Source organism: Melozone crissalis, unplaced genomic scaffold (assembly GCF_028551555.1).
Source record: "Melozone crissalis strain CALT ecotype California unplaced genomic scaffold, PUWL_Pcris_2 ptg000007l_1, whole genome shotgun sequence".
Classification (NCBI taxonomy): domain Eukaryota; kingdom Metazoa; phylum Chordata; class Aves; order Passeriformes; family Passerellidae; genus Melozone; species Melozone crissalis.
This window is the reverse complement of record NW_026535785.1, coordinates 8,943,053-8,949,488: the sequence shown is the minus strand read 5'-3', so window position 1 is coordinate 8,949,488 and position 6,436 is coordinate 8,943,053. Positions and strand designations below refer to the sequence as shown.

The 6,436-nt window shown below is 39.4% G+C and overlaps 1 long non-coding RNA gene across 1 annotated transcript; it reads left to right on the top strand.

Annotated features, from left to right (window-relative positions):
• Positions 1 to 54: 54 nt before the first annotated feature.
• LOC128932828 (uncharacterized) lies at positions 55 to 5,294 on the top strand. Its single transcript, XR_008482727.1, has 3 exons — positions 55 to 323; positions 2,422 to 2,470; positions 4,789 to 5,294. It is a non-coding gene; the product is annotated as an uncharacterized LOC128932828 (long non-coding RNA).
• The last annotated feature ends 1,142 nt before the right edge of the window (positions 5,295 to 6,436 follow it).

Below are 6,436 nucleotides of genomic sequence, written 5' to 3'. Positions count from 1 at the left end.
TCACCGCCTCCGCCGCCGCCTCCGCCTCCTCCTCGTCCTTCCCCGGCTGAAATCCGCTACCTCCCGCATGGTCCCCCCGAGGGAGAAGCCGCAAGTCGCCCACCGGCTCCGCGGGGGTTACGCGGGACCCTGCGGCATCCGCTGGTGCGCAGGGAAGTGTTTGCCGGGCCGGAGCTCCCCCCGGCCCCGCGGAGTTCGCGTCGGCCCCTCCGCTACCGGTGGGTGAGGGGAGCCACGATCGCCACCCCCGCCGCAGCCGGAGCGGGAGACCAGGCTCCCCCTTCCCCGCGGGGGCAGGATGGAGAGGACCCCTAGCGCTGACGGTACGGCACTGCCAGCCGGGCCGGGGTCTGCCCTCACACCCTGAGGGCCTCGGGGACACGGAGCTCTCGTGGAGCCCCGGCGGCCGCCGCACAAAGTTACACCCACATGAGTCACACCTCCTGAAAGACCCTCGGGCTTGAGACTGAGGGGCCTGAGAGGGTGGAAACCCTAAAATCTGGTGATATTTTGGGCTTCTACCCGTAGGTCCTGTGCCAGTCATAGGGGATACGGAAATGAAAATAGAACGGTAGCGTTGGTGTGCTCCAGCCTCCAAGAGGGGCATAGCTACTACACCCAGAATTTGGCTTTGTTAAAATAGTAATGGACTTCCCAGAATCGTGATTAAAAGTGACACGTGGTCCCTGATTATAATAGTAAGGAATTGGCTATTCAGCAGATTTATCTGGGGTGTAATGAAAGCTTTCTTGTCTTCCACTAGCAGATTGATAGTTTCACCCTGTCTAAGCCAGTGAACCCCAGACTGCAGCCCCCTCTGAATGTTCTTTTATTGCCTTTTTACTGCTCCGTGCAAGGCAAAGGGATGGTTCAGTGCCCGGAAGGACAACAGGGTTCAGGAGTCAGTGTAGTTTCACTCTAAATAATTTAATTACTTTTCCCTTCCCTAGTCCACAATTATTATCTATCATTTGACACAGATAAGTAAGGCAAGAAGTTTTTCAAGGGGGTAAAAAATCTTGGGGGCAAATAAAAATTAAAAGGCTGTAAAAGAAAAGGGAAAGGCAAACGATGCACTCACTGTCATACCCATAAATGTGCTAGTAAATGCAATAGTGGAGTCCAATTTTATTGCCACAAGGCTTATGTTTCTGATTTCCATTCTGCTTCTTCTCTCAAAGTTTATGTGTTTTATCAAGGAGTTGTTTTCCTTCATTGTCACAGAGACAATCAGGCTACCAAGCAACTGCTGCACTCATCTAGATCTCCCGATATTCATTACACTGTGTTTGGATAAAAATGAATTAAGAAAGTTGGTTTTGGTTTGGTTTGTTGTTTTTTGGTTTTTTTTTTGTTAAAAGTTGGCTTTTTAATTGCACACAAAGAAGATAATACCATTAGACTTTACTTCTAAACTATAAAGCACCATAGCAAAACAAACTCTCATTTGCAGGAGCCTGATCTTCTCAGCTCTTTAATTATGTTTGTCTCAACTCTTTGTTTGGCTTTTGTCAAATACAAACTATTCTAAATCTATTACCTGCTGAAGCTACTGACAGTGTTGCAAAGCAACAAACAGAACCAGTCTGCTGTCTTCTGGGAGCTTAACAGCCCTGATAGGCGACTTCTTTGTTTTTAAGCCACTTCTACAGCACTGATAGAAGATAAAAACATAGATGACATCCCCAGAATATAATCAAATCCTTACAATATGAAACTGATTGTTGTTACAAAGATAACACGTACCAGAAAGCAGACATTAGATGGTAATAATGCTAAGTGATTTACAAATGTGCTGGTGCCCTGTGTTCTGTAGTGCAGGATTTTCAGGTAGATGGGTGTTTGCAACAGTCCCACACGTTAATCAAAAGGTGGATTGAGTGTGAATGTAAAAGATGCAGCTGATTTCAGTTGTTGGTAGGCTGCATTTGAAGCTCTCCCATGATTGAATCTACTGTAGACAGCATTGACTCCTCAAAAAAAATGGACTCATAAAATGTGAACTAATTATAAAATTGCTTTTAGAAACAAGAAATACATGACAACTGACAAGGCATAGGAAATAAATTATTAGGCATATACTGGAAGTATAGAGAATGACATTTTACCTTAGAACTTTGAAAAATATTTATTACAAAAAGTGCCCATTTGGGGGTTTCAAAATAGAAGTTCACCACCTGAAGTGTGAGAACTTAAAACACTGTAGAGGTTGGTATGAGAGATCCAAGTTAGGACAGCATCATTAGGCTAGACAGTGCTTCTGAAATGTTTGTATGTGAGCAGAAGCAAACCTCAGAATAATCATCCAGATAGATATTTTTGTTCCTTTTGGTAAGGCTCATATTTTATAAATTACTTTTTCCATTTTACTATGGAAGCGAAATGTAAGTCAGGACTCTTTTATTTCTTCTCTTGTTACAGATTACATAAATTGTGTGGCTCTTCCCTGATGCTCCATAAATGGCCACTGGTAAGTTGTGTTTATACTGGAGTGTGTATTCTCTAAGTGCTAGCTGACAAAAAACAGCTAAAAAAGATTTTGTTTCCACTAGGGTTTTATCTGATACTATTTAATCAATTTAAGATCTTATCTCCTGCAGCTAATGAGAACAAAGTCAGACTGAGTTTGGTTAAGTCTGAGTTTTGCCCTATCTCCTTTTTCGTGTCTGACTAATACTGCCACTAGATACATCTTAGAAAATGTAATTCAACTCAAAAAGCTTGAAGAATAAACTGATTAAATGCCCCTGAACAAACCAAACTGAAATAGCATCAGATTATGGGAAACCAAATCCACACAATATTCATTGAATGGGTTTAGAACATGAAGCAAAACCAAGGTAAAAATTGCTATTAAATCTGAGTGAATTTGAAACCTTACACATCAGCTTTGTGCTTGTTCACAAGGTCATTCTGGTGAGTTTAAGCATATCCTCACAACATAAGTCCCCCAAGAATGTGTTGCTTATGCACTTAATTAATGGAATGAGAGTGCACTGAGCTCCTTAAGGGTCAGCACTGAAGGGGTGCTGTGTAAATGTAAGCACTACTCATTGCAGCTTGCAGCTTATGATGGAAATATTGCTCCCAGCCATGTGTTTGGTGGCTTGTGCTGGTTCCTTTAGAAATTCTACCATATAGAGTGAGTCCTACACCACTTCGATGTTTGTTTTGAGATGTACATTCTGTTGACACAGGAGTTATTCACAGGGGTCATGAAATTATTCAGGACAGTAAATCTGGAAGTTTAGCCAGATCCCAGCAAATGACAATTTTTATAAACACTTACAAGCAAACATTATTTTTCGTTAGTTTTTCAACCTTAATAATTTCAAACAACAAACACAGTATCAACCATGTATTTCAGGAAACAGAATCAGTTCAAAAACAAATGTTAGTGCACCTGCTTCTTTTCTTTGGTTAAAGCTGAGTGACTTTGTTTACAAAAACAAATTCACTGATCCTTTGCCCTTTGTTTTTACCTTCATCTTTCTATCATACAAATTTCTGCAGGAAGTGGTTTAAGCAGGGTAGGTGTGACTTACAGATGAGAGGGACTATAAGCACCAAAGTGCTATGCAATTAAAGGAGAAGGTCTAAATTTAGCTTTCTATATTTACCTTCCCCTGCTCCTAGCTCCATGTCTCCTCCTACTCCAGCCTTTAGCATTTGACTGGTGCTCGCACTTGCCCAGCCCCCTCTGTAAGGCAGTTCTGCTCACTAAGCTGGCAGAAAACAATACCTTTATGAAGGCTGGTTTTTTACTATCAAAATCACAGAAATACAAACATGGAATAAGCTAGGAGCAGAGGAGGAGGTAGTAGAAAATATCCCTTTAAGGGACAGAAACTGTGGGGTGTCTCTGTCTTTTCCAACTGCAGTCATTTAATACTCTGAAGATCAACATTAGTCCTTCTTTTATGGAAAACTTAGCTTCTATATACTAAAGTTTTTAAAAACAGATTGTAAAATGAGCTTTGACATCCCATCTCTTAATTTTATTTGTCCTATCTGGTTCTGTTGCCTTTCAGGTGCCTTTTTCTTTTCACTGCCTTATCTACTCTCACCAAAGTTTATTATTTGCTTACACATATCTTTGTTGCACATTATTGCAAGCTGGTTTTGTTCAGTGCTGTCCATGCTGCAATGCAGAAGTGGGAATAGATGTCTTCTAAAACATGGACAAGTTTTCAAATGTTAACTTTGTTAGGAGGGCAAAAAACCACCAGCATAGATATGCCCATCTTCAGGTAAACTTCAAAGGTCCCTGGGAGTTTTTTATCACTAATTTGATTAATGCCACAAACATTGTATTTTAATTTTACATTTCTCTTAATCTTCTCTATTAAAAGGGGAATGAGCAGTACATAAAATTTTTACCAGTCAATTTTGGGAGTTTATTTGGAAAAATAGTTCCTTGTATATAATACTTGTTTTAAAACAGATGGTTTGTGTTTAATGTTTTAGACAATGAAATCATTCAGCTTTGAGACCCTACCCTTTGATTATACAAATTGTCTTATCTATGTTGAATTACTTCATGAGCATCTGGCTATTTACTAATGAGAATGAATGAATCACAGTCTTTGTTTTCCTGGAAAATGACATGGGAGTCAGAATCATTGTTTCACAAGTCTTATAACACTGCAGGGATTTTTTAAGATAATGCTCTTTGTCCATGTCTAATTTGAAGGCTGTTAAAAGTAATTATGTATAAAAACAAACTAATGAGGGTTTGTAGCTGTAAAAAATATCATCTTAAGGATAAGTATTTTTTTCTTGTTTCAGGTCCCAAATTAGCATGTGGGTACTATGATTGAAGAATATGAAGTCCTTAGTTATAATGTTTGTAACCGAGTTCAACAGCATTTAAATAAATTTCTTCTGGATGAGACAGTTTAAAGACATCTGTTGGGTTGGGTTAAGTAACTGGCCTTCGAATGCAACTGCTCAGACTTTCTTCAAAACAGCCAAGTTCCTCTCTGTTATAGGTTACCCTGTATTATTGTCAGTCCTTTGTTGATATACTTGTGGTACCTGTCTCTCTCTCTGATTAAAAGCAGGAGTATTCTGAGATTCTGATCCTACTCAGCAGTAGTTGCATTGACACTCTGCTTGCAAGCAGCTGGTTACTAAAGGCTGAAGCCAATGTCATCATTTTGTTTGTATTATCATGCTGAGTCCAAACTTTGCCATTTAAATACAACCAGATGTTCCTTAGCAGAGCCATTTTGAATGCAGAATATTACAGTACAACCCCGTCAGTGCTGATCCACTCTTCCACCTTTGCTTGTAGTGCACTCCTGTTACTTTTCTCTTAATTACTGAATTACCCTGAAATGTTTGTACAATACAAATAAATTTGGACCTTTAATAAAAGTTCTCTGCTATTTTATTTAGAGACCTTATAATAACACAATACTTTACCATGTAGGAACAGTTGTTGGACGAACAGAAGTAAGGGCAACCTTTATTCCCTAAAATTTCAGACTTCTGGGGGATTCTGTAGTTGTATTTGATCCAAAAGTAAAGTTTTCCAAAAAATAATCTCAAAGACCTTTCTCTTCTGCACAGTGTGTGCTAACCAAATATGCCAATGCATGTTGATCTCATACATTTTGCCTCTAAGGGAAACAGTCTAGTTTGTACATGTGGTAAGAGTGACAAATAAGTTCTAATTAGCAAGCTTTGTAAAAGAAAGAAGACCATGTTGTTTCACAAAATAAAATCAGAATACCTTTGAAGTTTTCACTCAAGTTCTTGCCCAAAGAACTCCATGTCCCATGAGCAAGATTTTCAGAATGTCTCACTATTTAAAAGTACACCTTAAGAACTGAGAGGTATAATATCTTAGTGCTAAAAGAACCTTTAAGAGTAGGGATTTATTGCCAGTCCATTTGCCTTTGCAGTAAATAGGACAGCTCTATTAATGGGTTTATTAGTCTTTTGTCTGCCAGCATAGTTTTTCCAATTTCAAATCCATTCTTTGCTATTATTAGAAGGCATCCAGCCCTAAAACTAAAATTATGGTTGACTTTGCTAACTTTTCAGAAATCATTTCTCAGCAGGCTATTTGTGAGTGTTTTGCACTTTGCTCCTTTGTTCCCCACTTGGCTCTTGATTACTTGGTGTGTACAGTGTCCCACAGAGCAAATCATAGTGGACTAATTAAGAGCTACCAAGAGTTTCTCAAGTTATGCAAGATCCCCAGAACTATGAAAAGCCTTTTCAGATTCCCAGTCACATACTGTGAAGTGCCATAAATCAAACTTTTGAAAACACTGAAAGCTGTGCTTCAGACACTTACAGGTATACTTTAGTTCCAGAAGAAAGGGCTTTTGTTGAAGTTTACTGCTAGACTTTTTAGTACTTTTTTTTTCTCAGCTAAAATCCCACAGGCTATGAACATTCTGAATACCAGTAACGTTGATTTAAT